The sequence below is a fragment of the Erithacus rubecula genome (genome assembly GCF_903797595.1).
Source record: "Erithacus rubecula genome assembly, chromosome: 4".
In the NCBI taxonomy this organism is placed as follows: domain Eukaryota; kingdom Metazoa; phylum Chordata; class Aves; order Passeriformes; family Muscicapidae; genus Erithacus; species Erithacus rubecula.
The window spans coordinates 42,352,756-42,374,322 of record NC_136686.1 but is presented as its reverse complement, the minus strand read 5'-3'; positions in this window follow the sequence as shown (position 1 = coordinate 42,374,322).

Below are 21,567 nucleotides of genomic sequence, written 5' to 3'. Positions count from 1 at the left end.
GACTACAGACATGCATGTTATCAGCTTCAAAATTAGCAACTTACTGTAGGTAATAGCCTTAAGGGTTAATTGAAATTTATATGGCAGTGAAGTTTATGGAAAGAAGATCAGATTTTCACTGTTCATACCATATATTTTTCCAGTGGGTTCAGCCTGCTGTTGTGCTGCCCTGACCACCATGTGCACATCTGGTAGTGAAAGAGAACAGAGTTGCTCCTCAATCAATGTCAAACTGCTTCTACTGAGTAGGACTGAACAGGCAGGAAACAGACAGGTCCAAACCCATTATAAAAATGAGAAACTGGGACTGTCAAAATTCAGGAAACTTGGAAAAGAGTTCTCAACATAATTAAATAAGTCTCTTTTTGCTACTCTTACATCTGTGATTTTCCTCCATGAGATCACATCCATCATTAGAAGGAATCCATTATGGTTGTTACTATTTATGTTGCAAAAGTACAATGAGGCTTTTAGAAATCCCAATCTGTTAAGTGATAGTAAAAATGTGATTGGGCCCATTGAATCCAATTTAAGTTGCTTAAAAAACCAACTTAGCTTTTGACTTTAAATTCATCTTTATCCTCTCACAAGACGCACAGATAAGATATTCCCCTATTTTGAAAATTCTCTTAAACAGCAGCCAACTGTGAGTCGCAGACCCATGTTTTAATTCCTTCTGCTAAGAGTAAAAATGCACATTATGGACTGGGAGACAAAATGGAGACACAGCAGGACCCATGGGACTTGCCACTATCCACTTACTTCTCTAAGATATTTATTTGGATCAGTCTCTCATTGCAGAAGGAACCAGCCTAACTTTTTTCTTCCCAAGAACTGAAAGAGTGTTGTTTAAGGGACAGATTCTTATAAAAAATATAATTACCTCCAGCTAAAAGCAGAAGTTAAGGTACACAAACTTCTTCAGTAATACAGTTCAGAGACCCCTGAGCAAGCTGACATACAGTGTAGTTGAAACTGCAGGAACTGTGTGAGGGCTGGTGGAGAAGGGGAAGGATGTGTGGGGGGGGAGGAGATTTTGGGGTCAAGGGAAAGGCTCCCACTCTCTTCTGCCACCATCCTCAGATCTCTTCTTCCCCAGACCCAGGAGAGCCCTGTTGTAGGCACTGTATTCAATGTGAAAGATGAAAGCTTTTTGAATAGAAGTTCATTGATGCAGTTTTACTGCCTAATCTCAGGGGAATTTATTTTGTTAGTTTAGAAATTGGAGTGTCCCTTCAGTGTATTTTGAGGATACAGCCACAGCATTACCTTGGTGGAGTTTGGGTACAATATGGATTTGTCCTGTGACTGCTCATAAGCTCTTGGCTGTACATCTTACTTCTTTGTACATAATAAAGGTCAGGAATGTGAATATTAGACTTAAAAATCAGCAGATGATGTAGCAGTTCAGGTTAGCAAGATAAAATGTTACAGTCTGGAAAATTAATGCAGGAAAACAGGAATTGAACAACACATTCTGAGTTGTTTACATTTTGAATAGGGACAGAAATTATGGGACTTACACGTTGTACATCTTTATAGAGTCTGGCTGTAGTTGAAATTAATTATCATCTTGCAATCAGAAAACTCAAAATATGGGCAAATTAATTTAAAAAGGAGGATAAATGGGGAACTGCACAAAAAAAGACACTCATCCTTAAATCACAGATTCTGTAGGAAATCAAATCTCTGCCCTTGAAGAAAGATATTTCAGTCTGTTAAATCCTGGCAAGGGTGATTTGAATCCATCCTGTCAGAAGTATACTGCTCCTGCTGGAAGAACTCCAGAAATGAGATTAGCAGTTGTTCAAGCAGGAAGTAATAAAAGCAATTCAGCCTCCTCTGGGGAAAGGTAATACCACAACAACATGATTTTCCTGGGATAATGCAGCATTAGGCTGGTGAATGAGTTGATGTCATTGATAAAAGGCAGACTGTAAACTGTGACTACTCCAGTGAAATAAGTTTCACTCTAAGAGAAAGGGCATAAATCATTATTTGTACCTGAAAAATAGTCTGACATTATGCCCAAGAAGATAAAATGGCTACAAACACATATGGGTATCATACAAAAAATGTCAAGTTTATATTGATGGCAATAATCCATCACCCATTTTAGTTATCAAGTGTGAATGTCTAGATACCATCCAGAATCAAAAAATGGGCAAAAAGAGAATACTTCATGGAACTTCTGGTCTTGTCCACACAGCTGCAGAATGGAAAGCTGAACCCTGACTCTTTGGCACCCTTGGAGCCCAGTTCTGTTTTGACATAAAAAGAGGTGAGGTCCCACAGCCCTCTCCCATGGCAGGTCCACAGCTATCAGTGATGTGATTTCACAGTCTTGTACTGCAATGAATGGCTGTAGGAGATGTGCAAGTCAGCACCCTAGTCTGCAGCTGGACACTGAGAAAAGGTATTATTTCAAACAAATGCATGGTATCTTTTAAAATTAGCATTCCAGAAAGAACACAGAACACAAGAAGAGGCTGAGCCAGTGGGACAGGAAGATACATACAAACTAAGAGTAAAAGCACTGATGGCAATTTGGCAGCCTAAGGAGTACTGGAGGGATGATAATGAATAGGAACTGTATTTCCAGACACTGAATACAGCTACTGTGATTCAGGTTTGGAAGCTGTATAAAAGTCTGCAAAGGGTAGGAAAAAAACATTATTGAGACTCCAGCTCTGAGCAGATGATATGTAACCCCAGGGGTCAGAGCTTGGTGCTATGATAACATGTTTGACTGCTTAACTGGAATGTTTCCATAGCTACATATAAAATGATTTTTTGGTAGACAGACCTGCAGCTGAACCATTTATCATTATTTATGGGCTGGCTGGGTTCAGACCATGTCTCAGCAGCAAAGATGCTTCCTGTGGCTCTACCTTAAGTGTACATATCAGAGTAGACATCCTTTACTGCATGACTGGCACTCTTTTCCTGCATTGGGAACTAAACAAATCTGGACTCTGCAGTGTCAAAGGAGCCCCTATACACTCTCACTGGTCCAAAATAGTCCCTTTCCAATTTCATGAGCTGTACATTACCAAGTGCAGAAAATGTGTGGCCCTCAAAAGGACTCCATTTCTACTGTAATAAAGACAATTTTCCTTCTCCAAGAGACAAAGAGATGGACAGAGATTTGACAGAAGTACTAATATTTTGAGAGAAAAAATATATGAAGGAGGCAGAGGAATGCAGCTACTGTCTGGAGCTATTACTCTGATTCAGACAAGGGAGAGACAAGATGAGACCCAAATCTAAACAGAGAGAGGCATAAAAACTCACATAGGATGGGATAGCAAGAAAATATTTAATGGTTGATGTGCTGAAAGCAAAGAGAAACTGACTTGGATGTTGCAATATTTCTTCTTCCATAAATGTTGCAGAAGCTCTGTGCAGAGAAGTTTCACAAAGCAAGGAAAAATGTGGGCAAAGGGGGTTTTAGAGGCTGTCACAGATTGCTGACCTGGTAGAAATGCAGAGGTAAGGATGAAAAGGGGGGCTACATGGAACAGGGTGGGAACTCTCTTTTGGAAAGAAGACATTAGATACCAAAACAGTAAGTAGGCCTTGGTAGCTCCATTGCATACATACACAATGAAAATTCTTTATGAGTTTATGTGATAAGACTGGCAAAACCCCATTTATTTCTGAATTATTCACTTAATGGGAGTTTCTGCATTTTGTCAGTATAAAAACAGCAATGTAATTAAATGGATGTATAAACTGAGTAGATATCATGGTCAAGCAGACATAACCTAATGCAGGGAAATGCCATTGAACTTGCCCCACATAATTAACAACCAATCATCAGCTTGATCAGGCCCTGCAGGGATGTGCTTTCATTAGCCTGAGCTGGCTATTGATAGCTTCCTGCATTTCCATCACCCCCGGAGCATGAGGCTGCACTTCACACGTGTTGTACTCAGGACTGGTTGGTCAGACATGGGGTAAGACTGCTAGGGGCCAGCTGGGATAATGATTTTTAACAGCTGAACTAGAGAATCCAAAGCAATTATATAAAATTAATTCAGTTTGTAAATCCAATTAAAAATAAGTTTTAGCACCATGAAAAGCAAAGCTTTTTACTGTAATTATAGAAATATGCTTATGCTAATTATTTTTCTCACCAGAATGCAAAACAATGTTTGATGAGTATAGTTCTACATTATCAGCATTTTACAAATATCACAGAAATTGTGCAAGTCTGAAAGCTCAGCTCTGGTTAAGTGAGAAATGAAGCAAATCTAAGCAGGTTCCCACACAGTATCAGGAATTGTGTCAGGCTTTTTATTCTGTGGCCGCAGAAGTTACTGAAGGTCTCCAGCCAGCAAGATTCTCACAACTGAAAAAGCAGCTCCTTGTTTGATAATTTTAGGCTGCCCATGTACACTGGCTCATAGCCACAGGTTTGAAAGTAAATGAGTGCAGCTTTTGTGGGAGTGCAGGAGTAGCTCCTAGTGACTTTGTGATTATGGGGTTTGGCATTCACTTGATATACATGATCATGTATTCTAATGAGCACGCTAATGACAAAAATGTGATAAGCCTTTAGTAGGCCACTGGTGTAACAATTGTTTCTGTTATTGTATGTGATATTGCATATCTTTCAGGTTATCAACATGGCAGCACAAAGAAAACAAATCAAGGACCTTTAAAATAATATAATACAAAATTGCTATGAAACATTCCATTTCCTAAATTCTATTGGAATAAATACAAATTTATCATCCAAATCCACAGACAATCTTGGGAATCTCAATTTACATATATTTTCCTTCAAGTGCAAGGATAAGTATTTCAGAAAGAGGGATGCTCCTGAAATGGGATATGTTTTATTTCCAGGTAGCATGAGCAATGTACATTGATACCAACCTGCCTTTCTTGAGTGGCCTCTCTACCTAGGTAGAAAAGCTATAATAAATGAAGTACAGTTGTGAACGTTTCAGTGTTGTGACTACATAATAAATACATTTAAAATAAATTGAAAATATCCAGGTACTCTCTCTGGCATTTAATTCCCCATCCTTATTCATCTGGTGAGACTGATGTCTCTTTCTGCTTTACTCAACATGGCTACAGTTGCTACATGCAAGGTACCAACCAGAAGACTCATAAAGCCTTGGCTCCTCATCTTCACTGACTTCTTTCCTGTTTGGGATGTCTTTTTATTATTGGCCTTTCCACAATCACTGAAAATCTTGCCTAACATCCCAATACTGTCCAAGTGTTTTTCACTGTGTCTTCACAGCCCTTACTAACCTTCACAGCCTTGTCCCAGTACTTGACCTTCAAGATTCAAACTGCTTCTACCCAAGCAAATACAGAAAATGTTTGATAGTGTTGCCAAGCCCTTGGTAGCTGAAAACCTGTAAGGACTCATAGGAGGACTTGAGGATGTGGCTCCTCTTGGGAGGATCATTGCAAGGTTGTGTGCTAATTCTGAAAACCGAAGTAGTCAAATCTGTGTTATTTATTTCTTTTATGCAGCTCTCTAACGTGGAACTTGAGGTTAGCAGAGGGACTTACTTTTCTCTTGAGTGTTTTCAGTGCATGTTGTTCCCTCCTGTGCCCTGGAACTATTTGGGAGTTCTTCCTCTGGGACTCCTGGAGAGACAGAGCTAAAGGAAAGACTCTAACATCTGCATGTGGGCTGCCTTCAGCTTTGTAAGATTTGCTGAAAACAGTGGTGGCATCTCAACCCTTCCAGTTCTGGCCAATCTCAGTCCTACTTCTTTTTCAGTGTGCTGCAGTAATTATGAGATGATGAGAAATTCTCCAGAGCCTGCCTCCCCTGGCAGCAAGGCTGCCAGCTTCAGACAAATCTTGGCTGTCTCCCAGTGCAGGGCTGTGAGCCCAGACACCAATGAATGACCCTGTTCTGCCACATAGACACAGGACACACATTCCTTTTGAAGGGAACTGCTGTGAGGTGAGTTGTTCAGCTGTCCTTGCATTTAGTATGCTAAAATAATGCCCTTATGTTTTAAGGAGGATGTGTTACAGAGATAGTAGACTTGTTCAATATAGATTCAAAGAAGCCAGGAATTTTGGGAACTCAAGAAAGCAGGGCTGTGTATCTCTCCCATCTAAAGTGAGTTGATAAAATCCCAAAACTCACAGTTATTTCCCTTTCCTACCTATTTACTCCCTGTTAAAATCAGCTCCTTAACAAGCATTTTGTTACTGAGAACAAGGTGTCTATAAGGCAAAAGAGGGGCCCAAATAGTGCCAAAACATCGCCTTCCAAATTGTGGACAATATTCCTTTTACTCCATTAATTTAAATCACACTGAACTCACAATAGAGGTAATTGAGGAAGGGATAAATGTATGCAAAGAAATAATTTGCTTAGTTTGCATTTTCTAACCTTCTTTCCTCTAAATGGAATACATGTGTATATTGATATTATGTTTGAAATATCAAACAGACAGACATCTATGGCATTTACTTTGGCTAACAGAGGGTTAAAGTGCCATTTTAGTTGAATCCTGGTGTAGAGCCTTCCTCATGTTTGGATGGTACTTTGTGGGCATCCAATACTCTCAGTTCTGACTCTGGATCCTGGCATCTAAGGACTGTAGCTCTGCTTGCCACTGTGTCCTCCTCAGATTTTATTAAGTGTCAGGCTAGGACTAGGCCTGCCTGCTGAGATGAGGGAATACCTACTTTTATGTGTCACTGGCATTTATAGGTTACTGAGATGGCAAAGAAGCTCATTTATGTAACACAGCCTGCACATTTCAAAGTGCCCCAAGGGGAGATATTTGCTGCAAAGCACTGCCAAAAATACATGCTTAAAAATTAGTATCTTTGGGGGATAAAAATTGAACTTGAGCAGCTATAAGGATGATTAGCTCCTTAAATCTCTTCTGTGAATCCCATTAAATTCAGCTTCTACTGCCTGAAGAGCTTCTGTCCTCTCGCCCTGCCAGCTCCGTAGATAAAGGGAATGTGTAATTCTGGACAAAATATTATTCTAACAGAAAGCTTCCCTCATAATTAAAAACGAAGAAACACTCATCAGCTCCCAAATTACATGGGATTCAGCTCTATCTAGGGACACAATTTCTAGAGAACAGTTTTGCATTCCCTTTACTGACCTGCAGAGTTATTTATGAATACTTGAAATCTATTAAGTTCAAAAACAACCTCAGAAGCAACCAAAGAGAATATTTAGAACTGCATTTCCAGAGAGTGCATTGTTGTTGTCTCTTTGTGTAGAAACAACAGAAAATAGAGCCTAAAATTATTCCCTTTTTTTGGCTGTAAGATACTGCAGTACTGTACAATGGTGCAGATGGTGAGGAAAAGGGCCTGTTGCTGAGAATATCTGCTCCCTTTCACAAAAGTTTGAATTGACTGTGACCCCCATCAACACTTCCATGCTTTGCTGAGCTATCTGGAACCTGAAGAGAACCTGGAATCTGGGCTGCATCCAAGATGCTCCTGAGCACACTCAGCTTGTCCTTGAATGCAACCTGAAATCTAAGGAGCAGTTTCTGCCCATGTTGTACAACCCTGAACACACGGTGCACATTAATCCTCTGACCTCCCTCTGGCACCACATTAATTTTGATAAAAACAATAGACACCTAAGTGTTAAAGGCCCAGATTTCAAGAGGCACAGAAGTCTTTAATGATGCACATAAATAGCTGTGTGGTGTTCAGGCTGCAGAGAAGATGACCAGAAGTTGGGACATGAAGTTGGTGAAAAGTACTTGGATAAGGATCTTGTGGAGCTGAAAAATGAATCCTGGGAAAAACAGGGAAACACATGAGAGAAAAGAAATTTCTGGTTTCAGTGTGGGACAGACATTTTGAAAAAAATTGTTTGAATGGTTATCAGTTGTATTGGTAATCTCTGATATTTATTGGGAGCATTTCTCATAAATGCAGTCCTGCAAAGCCATGCAGTTTGTCTAATTGCTCCCTTCATGAGCATGTTAATTAAATTAAAAATTCAATTGAAATTTGCATTTTAATCTTAATGGTGAGCATTTTTTTCTCAGCCTTGAATCAAGCCCTGTACTGGCCCTGTAGGAACCCCAGGAACACAAGCTGTTGGACTGCCAGCCAAATCCTCATTAACCCTCTGACTATCCCAATCACACACTGACCAATGTCCAAAAGGGTCAAGGAAAATAAAGGTCAGGAGAGGTGGTGATGTCTGCTGGTGATGCAAACCTTGTCGTCACAGTGGCACTGCACTTTCATCACTGCACCTGGTTCAGAAATACACCAACAGGTATGTGGAATCTTGGAGAATCTACAGTGCATTCTTGGGAGATAAGGGAACGTTTTTCAATATGAGGAGTGAGTCTGGGTTTGCCTCATGATATGTGCATGGATAATCAATTTCTATGGAATTGGTCTCTTGCATTGTAACACACTGAAATAATCACCAAATGCCAGATGCAACAAAAAATTTAATCACCCTGGTTTTGACCCCATTTTTAATCTTGTTTTAGCTTTTTATTTAATATGCACACTTACAACTGAGCCCAAACAATAAGGTTTTATGCCATCGTGACAGAATGAGTACATATTGTGCCTCCAAATCTCATAATTTCAAAAAGGGATCTGATGAATAAATAAAAGTTAATGTAAGCTCTGTATTAAAAGGTTGCCTCCTCTTAAGTCTCCTTCTCTGACCTATTATCTCAATTATCCCCTATGTTGTTACTGCAAAGCAAAGGCTCAATTATATTCATTAGTTTAGTCCATCTCATGTAATATTTAAAAGAGATCCAAATCTCATTTGTATTTTCTCAGGTCATCACTTTTATTTTTATGTCTAAAGCTTGGTGAAGTTTTGAGATAGCTTGACACAGCTTCCCTACCAGAAAAGCAGGAAAGGCTGCTGGAGGATGGTTGTCTGTATAGATAAAACCAACATTGCATTCCTCAGGTTTGATTTTGCACAGATACTGGTACAAAACACAAGAGTTCAAATAATCTATCCGAAGGCAATTCTTTACAACTCTAAGAACCCCAGAGAGTCAATGAGTCCTTATTTTTACCATCAGACAGTTTGTCAAATTTCTTTATTATGTCTTGTACCAAATATAGAATATCTGCTGGCATTACTATTGAAAAGCTCTCAGATGTACATTGAGTGTGTTTGTAATTAACTGCAGCCTGTCTTTGTTCTAAACTCATTTTTCCAATATTAAAACAACATGCTGTTCAGCAGCTTATTACTACAGCTGTAAATTGATAATGTTTGCAGGGGCAAACAGAACACTGCAACTGTAAATGTGTCATCCTCCCCGAATTTAGCCCAACGGATGGCCTATGACAATTTTGCCTGAAAAAAATAAACAATAAATGTGCTTAAACTATTTAAACCAAAACATTGTTACCTACAATTTCAATTTCTAATAGCATTTCCTGTAGTGTTTTGACTTACTCATAGCACCAGAGCCTTTTTTATGGATTATAGTAATTTGTTACAAAAAAGGCATAGACTATTTTTTCCACTAAGATGTTGTTTCAGTGGGCATATGCTAAGTAGTATGCAAAGTAGCACTGTGGACATACTCTGGGAATGGGTTGGCATTATTTAACAGGAGATGTAACTGAATGGAGCTTCAAACAGTTTTGTCCACCTGATGCTGTTTCCCCTGCCCAGGCATTCCTGTCTCTCCAGTAGCTCTAACTGATTGCTCTCCAATGTTCCCCTTTGACCTCTCTGGTCCAGCACCACCTCAGTCAGCACATCAAATCTAGCAGGTATTGAGTCAGGCTGCTTCTAGCACAATACCAGGACCTGAGAATAAAGGTGTCCTAAAGTTAGGTAAAAACAGTTTCAAAGAAAGTTTGGCTTGCTTTAGGTAACTCTGGGTCAAAGGAGATTTCCTCTCTGTTGCTCATGCAACTCAAGCTTGTTACAGAACAGGGAGTATGAAGCATGTTTGTGTATGAGGATAACACATAGCAGCTCTGAGGTCAAAGCTGTACTAGTAAATTAAACAGTCTTGGGGTAGTGACACCCACCTGTCTGCTCTCTTAAGTGATGGCACAGTTTTGATCTGGACCAACAAGCACTCTGACAAACAGTTTCACATTTGGAAACTAGCACAGCCAGGAACCTTTCCCAGCAGGCAGCAGCAATGAGGCCCCCCTGCTGCACAGAGAAAGATTATAATGATGCCATGGGCAACATGGCCAGCTGGTCTCTGTACCAGATATGGCACATTTAAATTTTTTTTGCCTGAAAATATTCTGATTCAGTTGTGCTTGTTGTGCCGTGACACATTACACCTTTAACCTGTAGAACAGTGACAGTCTTTACTCATTTGGACAGTCATTTGCCTGAGTTTGACCAAAATTACACATATAACAGCACAAAAACTACATCCCCTTCTAATGACAGGACCATTTCCAAAGGATAAAGTTCCAGGGTTTCCTAAAGAGATACATCAGCATTTTAGGAATTTGTTAAAGACTGTATTTAGGCATGGAAAATATCAAGCTATATGCCCAAAAACATCCTAGTTTGGCAATAACAGAAGCAAGTTGAACAAAATTTCCTAATGCAAATATAAGGTGACATTGATATTACAGTTGCCCCAATGACGACACCTGTAGGAAGTTCTTTAGCATAAGCAATAGTAAGGCTGTAGAGATTACCCTTACTTTTCTTAGTTCCACCAGCACAGCAGCAGAGAGCCCATCAGCCTCAGGAGTGTTGAACATGTGGTGTGAGCAGCCTCTCTGTTCTCTGCAGCACACTGCTGGCTAGTAATTTATATTTGGGACACATCAAAGCCTTAATTTTCAGCAACTTTACCTTCCTTTTGGTCAGGCAGAAAACATTGCATTCCTTCTCCAGAATCTCTCTAAAAGGTCAGCTCACCAAGAGAGGCCCTTTGGAAAGCTGCAGGAATAGCATGTGGGCTGCCACATAAGGTGCACGCAGCTGGTTTTCAACAGCTGTGAGATGAAAACCAGTATAGAGCTCCAAAAAGATTGCTGGCAAGCTGCAGGCTTGTTGGATTTTGTGTGTGGATTATTTCTTTGTTTTTCTATCTAACAGTGACTTTCCAGTCTTCATTTTTTGCTTTTTGTGTATAGGGCTTTAAAATTCTTGTTTGCAGTGGGATCATTACTGGCAATTCCATCTTTTATGCCTAACTGGTGTCAGGTTTGTACACAGAAGGAGCCTTTCTGGCATGTAGCTGCAGCATTTTGTGGAGATGACTGGGTCTGTTGGAAAGTATCACCTAACAGCATGACAGTGTCACTGCTGATGCCTGAAATGGGTCCTCAAGTCCAAAAGTCCTTAATGCAGCTGGAATTAACTGGACATAGCTGATTTTCAGATTCTGCTTGAAAAACAGAAACCGAAAGAAAAAAATACACAATCTCCTGTCATACATGACCCCGGATTTATGGGTGCTTTGGGGCCATTACATGGTGTCTCAGTGTTCTCCACCACTGGCATTGCAAATAAAGGTCAGATCAGAAGCAGCCTGGCCACAGCCCTAAGTGTTCACCCACATCTGCTTCCAAGGCAGTCCTTGCTTACCCACACAGGAGCAATCTGCATCTTGCTTCAGCCTAAGCCAAACACTGGGGGAATAAGCAGAGACTTTTGCAGTCCCTTCTGATTTGCACTCAGTCTGATCTTTTGTTTGTTTTGTATTCCTACAGTGTTACAGAATATCTCACAGCTATTTGGGTCTCTTGCTTGCAGCACCTGCTTTTTTTTGAGGAGACAATTTAAATCACAGTAAGGGGATATATTATTGTTCTCAGTGTTAACTCCAGAGAGCAATAACCCTGTGGCATTCTGGGATCTGCTCATTTACCCACCTGTGCACTTGGCTTTTTGTGTCTATATTGTTTATTTATAATGCAATTTCAGTGACTGCAGTCGGGAACATGTCAGTTATCTGGAGGTCACTGGAAAATAAGTAAATATGCACATTAAATATTGATGAATCATTTTTCCTATTATTTAAAATGCTAAGCTGGACGTTAGGAGCTTGATCCAGCAAATTTCACCACATAGGTAGTTTCATTAACCTCATCAGCAATGAAAGGCATTTGTGTATAAGGGTCTTTATCAATCTTTGTGTGAGACAGTGACAAGAAAATCAATAAACTTCTCTAACAATGTCTGAATTTCAGCGCTTAGCAGTTTAGGGGAACATAATAGCTTTATCTGTGATATATTTTGGCAAAACCACATTCAGTGTATTACTTTTTAAAAATATGCTGATATTTAGGAAATACAGGCATGTTCTGGCTGTGCAGTCAAAATGAAATAGTGTTGCACACCAATTTACAAACACTACATACTGCAAAAAAAATTTAATATTTTTACAAGGTATGGTTTTTGGTTTTTTTTCCTTTCCAAGATTATAGGGTTTTGCCTTGGAAAAATCCATGGAAACTTGTTGAGGATTCAATTTTTCATGGTAAAGGACAGGAAAGTATTGTAGCTGTTACAAAAATGAGTGGAATTAACTAGTATCTCTTCTACACACAGTCTTTTTTTATCTCAACAAGAGTTCCAAGTAGCTATCTAAAAATATGTTTATAATGAAGCTCTAGGGACCACTACATAACACCCTCTTGTACAGAGAAATGTTCTTCAACCAGCTATTTCAGGACTCCAATGCACCTGGGTAATATACATTGAACTCACAGAAATCTTCTTGTGATCCCTAGTTATTCCATTAAATTAACTTAGTCTGTGTTGTATACTAACTATTTATTTCCTGTCAAACTTGATGAGGTTTTTCAAGATGGCAAAAAGAAATGTAGTCTGATGCTGTATATGTATTCAGAGGTCTGTGAGTAGGGCAAATTTCTAGAGGGTGATCTTTGTTCATCTTGATTGGCTTCTGCATTTTGGATCCTCAGGAAATAAAAACACAACTAAAAATTTATCCACTTGAGGAAAAATTGTCTCTACTAGCCCCAGAGCTTAGAGTTTTCTTCTCTTTTTCTCCTGCAAGTAACTGACTGAAAATGATTCTAGCACTGTGCAAGGTAATATTCATAATGGAACCATTGTAATAAAGGGAGAGAAATATGCTAGGGGGAAATGCTGGAGAGAGAGAAGGTGAGAAGAAGAAAGAAGGGGGAGCTGGAACAGTCATGAATCATGGAACCAGTCAGGCTGCCTTACCCTTCAAGGGAAGGTCTGGAAGAAACCTGTGTATCTGGTAAGGTTTCAATGCTATATTGTTTAATTTAACGCAGTTGACGAGTTCAGAGGAAAAGGAAACTATGTGATCTTGTATGAAGAAATTTGATTTTGTAGATGAAGGTAGGGTTAAATAACCAAACACTGAGGCTAAAGAGTGCTTTATATTCTTTTCTTAATTAAAAATAATGTTTTACAGAAAATCCTAACATAGGAAAGGGATACATTCTCAAGAAAAAAAATCTTAGGCTAGAAGTGACATGCTCCTTCCTTTTAGATTATTTTTTAATGGTTGAAAAATACAATATTCTGATAATGAATATATAACTCTAGACATAACATGAGCCTAACCCTCACACTTCATCTGGGGAGCCCAAAAGAAGGAACATTATGCTTTGCAATCCATGTAGTCATTCTAATTCAAAATAAACACCAGTACACAGCAGTTTCAATCAACAGAGTCTTAAGCTGAAAGTTATTTGCCCTGATTTTACATACTAACTCTCTGGTTTTAACATAATTTACAGGACGCTTCCTTCTTACAGGGTGAGTTCATTACAGCTTTATAATTTCTACCTCCTAGTTTTATCTGCAGTTGACACTGTAGGAGTTAACTGAGATGGGGAGTGAGGTCTTCCTTCTCTTTCAAACAGCTGCTGGTCATCACAGTTTTATCTAATACTGATAGGTCAATACTGTTGGACTCTGAATACAGACACACCAGATACATTTTTTTCTTAGCAAATGAGGATATTTACCATGGAGAATTCTCCATCTTAACTATTCATCAAGTCTCCCTCTAGTCAATGGAGAATAATAAGCATTTCTGTTCATCTCACCTTAATATGGACATCTACAATAAGATAAATGAATGACATCCTCAAATTGCCTGGTTTCTTTGTTCACGGTGAACAGAGATCAGCATCAGCTGTGTGGTTGTAAGCATTTATACAGTAGACACAGGAAGGTAGGTGAGATTAATCCAGGCACTGCCTTGGCATTTCCAGCAGTTTTCTCTGTTTCAAAACAGACAGGTTATGGTATGGCTGAGCAGGTTCCAGGCAGGGTAATAAATGAAGTGGCCACTGTTTGTGTTGTACTATCTTCTTACAGAAAGTAGCAGGTGTTTCCACCATCATTCAGTTAATGCAAAGTAATACAGGCAAAATAAAATTTACACCTACAGAATACAATATTGCTTTGGCCTGGATAATCTAAAACTGGCACTGAAGATACCCAGGATTGGTTTTGCTATTGCCTGTGGCTCTTGAGATAGAAAAACAGCCTAGTTGAGATTTAGACATCAACAAGACGATCAATCATGAGGCTGAAGGAGCTTTAAAGAGATAACCTGCCACAAACTCCTGAAGCAAGGTCATATTTAGTGAGATTATTTTTGTCTTTTACAAAGCTCCCTAGTAGGAGACTTCAAACTTGAAACCGCTAGTATTTAAGCTGCTGCTTCCTAGTTGTAATTTATAGTGGTTACTTCTTGTCTTCTCTATGGGCGTGAACAACAGATGACTCTCCTTCTCTTCCACCTTTTCTGTAACAGACTGCTGTCATGTTATCAGCTAGTTTCCTGTTCTCTAAGTTAAAAAATTCCATTTTGTCTGATTTTTTATACAACACAGTGACTCTTCTCTGAAGACAGCATGTCTCTGCTCTGTCCAACTGTTCCACGTCCAAAAATAAATGGGGTACTGTTATAAAACCTTGCTAGACCTGTGGTGGTAGAAGGACTGGCATAATAATTGTGTATGTTGCTGTTTCTAAGTCCCAGTACAATGTGTGATTTTTCTTGAAGCACTATGACACTGTTTGCCTGTGCTTGGAAATCATCTCAGATAACCCACAGATCCTTTCCTAGAGTACACTGGTTTCCCTTAGATAGATTCTCCACTTTCCACTCTACTTTGCAGTAATCTGTCCTCTGTCAGGCTAAGTCTCTGCCATCTAGACCATGTTTGAATTTAGTAAGTGTAATGGGTCTTTGCAGGCATTGTTCCCATCCCCCTTCTCCATCTCTGATGGCCAATGTGGTTTGTCCAAAGATGCAAACACCAGGTGGGTATTGCAGGAGGAACCATCTAGGTGCTCAGGTGATGGGGAGATGAAGAGTTTGCCATTTGCTTTGGAGGTCATCAGCCTGCATATAGGTATAAAATGCTGCTGGAGACTGGGCCAATTGGGAAAACTTGTCTCCTAATGTTACAGGCAGCTTCAATGTGGACTGCTCCCTCCACACACACACACCCCAGCAGGGACTCCTGCAGAGTGCATTCAGCCCAAAGACAGGCAACACTCCCTCTCGTATGTGTGAATGAAAAACATCCAGTCAAACAGCCAGATAAAATCCAGAAGTAGCTACACAGATGTTCTGCTGCTTTTAATTGTGAATTCTAAAAGGCCACAGACTGTGAACCTGTATGTTTCTAGCTGAACCAGCTTATATTATAACCCTTTAAAAAGAAACTGTTGATCAAATCTGAGACTAGGTGGACTGAGCCACACCTGAAAGTTCAGAAAGCAAGTGGGTCTCATTGAAGCTATTGACTCAACAGGAGGGACCACAACCTGAGCACACTATAATCCATGTAATAGATGATAAAGTTATTTACATGCTGCACTGGCAATATTTAGATACTGTATTAGCAATAAATTTAATCACCATCATTCACATAATCACTGTGTCCTACTTCTCATGTCTGGCTGAAAGCCTTCTCTCCACTATTCTGCCACTGTAAGCCCTGTGGTATTCCCTATTGCTCCTCTCAACAAGGCAAGTATTAACACCGTGCCATGGCAGGCCCTTGTCACATCTCTCAGACACCTTCCCATCTTGATGCTGAGTCACTTCTAATGACCTTGAGTATTCTTTTCCAACTGCTTTTTTAGGCAGGCAACAGCATTTTTATCTAAATCACCCTGCCCAGTCTTCTCAGTATCTATTATGAGGAACCTTAAAAAACTCCCAGTATTTAACATCACCTGCCTTTTATCTTTCCTCAGTATAGGTCAGGCTGCTGTATGAGGAGGTTAGATTAGACCAATCTGTTACAATTTGGTCTTGACATATCTGCAGAGAAGCAGACAGGCAGGTTAACAAAAGGACCTAAGTGCCACATAACTATCATTTCAGATATCTAAGAGTTGTTTCATACAAACTCATAGCTTCTAATAACTTAATTTCTCTGGATTTTATGTTTCTTGTACAATGTGTGCATTTTCCCAAGTACAGTCTGCACCCCAGTAACACTTAGCTCCTAAATCCCAGCAGGATTAAGAGTCTCCAACTGAAGCTTTGAGGAAAATAAATTAAGATTTAATGGGAGAGAAATTATGAAGAAGAAATTATGTCATTTATCCAGGATAGAGACCTTCAAGTTTTGGTAGCTGTTCAGAACATTTTCTACATGTTCCATTAGAATGTCACTGGATGAAAAAAAACCAAAACAGATGGATGACAGGCTGAATTTAAATTTTTCTTTCCAAATGACCCTTTGAACAGAGGTATTGTGTGCATTGCAATGTAACGATGCAGTTTGTTGTGATTAGTCACAAAAATGTTAGGAACTAGATAGGCATTAATTGTCAACTGCAATTGTTGGGGTTTTTTGTCCCCTTAGGTATTGTATCTGCTAAGCACAAATCACACCAAACCACCAAGGAACAAATACTAACTTCACTGGAGCCTTTTATTACCTCTCCGTTAATTTCTCTACTTTTGTGTCCTTTTAGAAAAAAATATACCTTGCTTGAAAAAACTTGAGTGAAAAAAGTAAAATCTTTTGAAGTGGAAGTTTCTGATCGAGTTTAAAGATTAGCCTTTTATTAGAAGATCTCAACTACTGAGCAACCAATTTGCATCAGTCCCATGAGAATTCTTTATACTGAGTTTTGTCATTTTTGGTTGAGAAGATTAAAGACTTTTTGGAGCTCATAAAGAAAAGATTTGATTGGATGAAAATTAGGACATGGTCCTTTTCATTTTTTTTTTTCCAGATGAAAACTGTCCGAAATCCATTTGTGCACAGGAACATGTATACATGCCTGCATCTATCTCAATATCATCTCTCTCTATCTCCATCTCCATCTATATCTTTACTTATATGAACATGCAATCAAGATAAGGTGAACAGGCAGATTTCAGTTATGAATGGAGGTTGTAGCCTTTTCATTAGCACTAGCAGGAATGTGACAGATTCTATGTCCCTCATGTTGTAGCTGTAGGGCTACAGCCTGCTTTTCAGCATCTACATTGTCAAAAAAGCTCACCATGGCATTCACACAATGCCCTATTTTATCAGGACACAAGGAAAGAAAAGCTGTAGTGCAACTTTTGAACCTGATAAAACTGAAGTTAGGCTACCTAAGACAGGATATTAAGAAAACAAAGGTACAGAGAACATGTGGTATTTAAGCAGGGATGTTCAGCTAATGAAATAAGAATTAAAACTACGTGAAGATGATGATAGTCTTTGGTGATATATTTTGATGCTACACATAATTTTGATACACCTTATCTCCTGTAATGGTGATCAACAGGCAAATCTACTGGCAAGCATCAATCTTGGCTGTGTCTTTCCCACTGAGCTGATATTGTGGTTGTTTGGTTTTAGACATTTGCACAGTCAGATATTCTCAGATTAGCTTTGCAAGCACTGTGGCATCCCAGCCTCGACACAGACATGCCCATATTCCCCCGCCAAAGACAACAGCAGTAACAAAGAAGCCACCCACTACTGACCTTGATGGCAACTAACAGCAGAGGTAACAGTGGACATACAATTTTTAGCACTAATCTTTCTCCCATTTCCTCCCACAAACAGGCTGAGCTGTATTGGCTTCTGCATCTTGTCCTGTCAGGCAGATTTCAGATAAGATTTAGGAAAAGGAGGTTAAAGGAGGTTGCTAATAATCAATGATTAGTAGGCTAGTGCAAATATAAATGTACTAGAAGTCCAAGGCATCTGCCACACCTTAGAGGAAAGTGTCTGATACTAATGCTAAGTATATAATACACAAATACCTGCAGTGACTGAGAGACTTCCATTAGAGATCCTCCTTCTAGAAGACCTTCTCAAAATAGAATAAAATAATTGTTTAATACTATTCAGAAAACTGGAGCATGCTGTAGCCTTTACAGATATGCTGAACTCTACAGCACAGAAATTCCTCTTCTTTGAAGTAAATTAATTATTTCTTTTTGTATGTATGATGAATATTTTATACTAAAAAGCAAATAAAAACTGACATAGAAATATGCATTATATATTTCCCCTCACAAAATGATGCTGAAATAACACAAAAATCCAGAGTCCAAAGTAAAGATTATGGTTGCATTATTACTGAGGTTTGAATGAAATAACTCTTTGAAAACTGTGTATTTTCTTGTGAAAGCCTTACACTGCAGCACGATTTCAATAGCAGAAAGTGCTTAAAAGAAGTTATCAAGACAGGAGAACTAGGCTCCATATCTTTCATGGTCTATGTGTTACTGTGCAAACCACTTCAGTCATTTTTATTGTCAAAGGCAGTAGATGTACTCTTTATTCTCCATTCAACCAGCTTGACATGCCAGTGTCAGCCCTGATTTTGGGTAATCTTATCTACCTTCTCCCTTGCCTATAAAGAAATGGCAATGGAAAATGTTTAGCGTTTCTGAAAAAAACAGGGCAGCTAGTTGCTGAGATGTGTTCAATTTATTTAGAAATTTCCACATGCCCTTTTTATCCTAGATGTATATACTGAAATGAAGATACTAAAATCTTGTCAAACTTGAATTTTTGGAAAAAAGGTTTTGAGGACAGGAACCTTGGAGAACATCAGGAAATACACTCATGGTCACAATGAAAAAAGAAGAGGAATTTTTACTTAGCACCATTTAGCTGTAAATTATGCTTGAATCAGTTGATTGTTTTAGACATAAAGAAATATTACAGAGATGTTGTATTCACTTTTTAGTGAATGAAACAGGAATTCCTAGAAGGAAACTCACTAAGCCCTGGCAAAACTACAATGCATAAGATAAGGGTAAGAAAAAGGATCAGGGTGAAAAAATTAAGGTAACACAATACCTCTTACATCTAAATACTTGCAACAGCAGTAAATACTAGTATTCTTTTTCCATGGTGTTTATGCAGATTTTCACATATATTTAAAAAACCTGAACTATCTTCCTAATATATGAAACTGTCAGTAAATTTTGTGTTCATGAGATGATGGTCTATCACCTGGCCTAAATGAGAAACTGTGGGCTTCAACAGTAATCAATAGAATCATTCCCACAGAGGGCCACACAATCTACCGTCTAAAAATCTTTGGTTTGGTTTCCTCCTTTGTTTTGCTGTTTGTCTTTGCATCTGGCCATGTGCATTCATGGATATATGGCCTGGACTGATGACAGATTGTGCTTTTGACTCTGAAGGGAATCTGGGCAGTTTCAGCTTCTCTGAAGTTGCACTTGAGTCACCGTGCAGTGGTATCCTAGTAATACCTCATAGAGAAAGTAAATTCAAGAGAATGTTAAATACTTTAATTTGTTGATAGATCCACAGGAAAGTTGAGATCTGCCTGCTGAGAGGAAAATCTAATTTTATATTCACCCAACCCATGACACAATGTGACTGCTTTTTAAACAAACTCCAGTGCAACTTACAGCAAACTAGTGACCAAAGTTGGACTGGTATCCAGAGCATATGGTACCAGTCAGTGACCAACAGATTGTAAACATATTATCATGTCATCCTCTTAATTTCTCTCCTGCTCCAGTTCTTTGTCAGATATTAATATTTTTGTTTGTACAAAAAAACCTGTCTGAGCTCTAAGCTACTTTTATTGCCAGACCTCAAGTTCTTAATCCCTTCTGAGGAGGGATATAGGGACAGTATTCCCATTACAAGAATGGCTGAAAAAGTTGTTTCTCATTAAAAGTATCTAATTTAATACTTTAGCATCCTCAAAAGTGTCTGAATCATTTTCCAAAAACATTTTGTTCATGAAAGAGATCAAGCACAGGAAATAACAGCCTCAATGATTAAACTTCAAGCTATTAAGAATAGACTCATATGATACAGAATCTAATTTCAACCTTAAGTCTTGCCGTATGTTCTATTTTAAGCTTTATAATTAAAATTACCTTTCTGGTGTGTTCCATTCACTCTGAAAAGATTGCAATTCAACAAGAATAGTGTTCAGCTCAGTTAAGTCTGACTCTAAAACTTCCTTTCATCTGAAAATATTTAATACCATGGGAAATATTTTGCAACATTTGGAAGCAATGAAAAGGAACTTGTATGTGTCAATTTCATGGATGATAGGCTTGGGTACAGACCGAGTTCAAATTATCTCTGCAAATATACATGTGGAATTCAAATAACCATGGATTTTTAAAGGGATTCTTAGCATTGCTAGCCTTATTTCACCAGCATAAGCTGCAGCAAGATTCTTCAAAGGAATACTCCTAGTCTATTTTAATGCATTACCCTCAACCAGGTAAGACTCCACAGACACGGAGTTGAAGGGAAATTGAATTGTTTTTTGCAAAATTTGCAGTTGGAACATGATATTCATTCTTTGCTTTCAGTAGTATCCCAAGGCAGCACTGGGGTATGGAGTAACATATGGTCATTTCTGTATGTTTACAAGAAGAGCCATTTTTCAAATAAACAGCCATCAGCAAAACAATAGGGACTTCTAATCTCATTAATCCTCTAAAAGATTGCTGGGACTGGGTAGGGGTATATAAAGCTCATGCTGGCCTCTGTCTCCATTTTATTACAATAACAGAAAGCCGTTGTCCCTGCTTCATATTCCCTTCCCCCCCTTCCTCCCACGGATCCTATGAGTTTTGTAAAAATACGAAGTGAGGTCAGTGGTTGCTGTCCCTCTGTAAGTGCTGCAGGCTGAATCTGTGTCTATTTCATCCTTATGTTTGGATCCCAAATGACTTTTGACTCTTTCTAGTGACCAAATCCCCCATAGAAATCAAGTGCCCATAGATGTAGGTATGTGTATGAACTAAAATATACATTGATCATAGGGAGAGTGTTATGGAATAATGAGCAGCTGATGATTGCAAATGCTCAGCGTGCTGAAAGCACTCTGTTTCTGCTTTCTGCATGTCTTCTGTTCCTGTTTTGCTTTACTGACTGCCTGATTCTAGTGAAGGACATTTGAATCAAGAAAAGGGAGAGACAGAGATGTTCTGTGCAGTGCAGAGACACCCACTGGTATATTTAAGTAAAAAAATTACCCTGCTTCAAAATGTGTAAGACAGCCATCTTAACTTCTGGCAATGGAATCATAAACTGATATTACTGAATGTTAGGGAGGAATGTCCTTAGGAGTGTACTGTAAGTGTTATATACTGCAGAGTATATAGCAGCCCATGC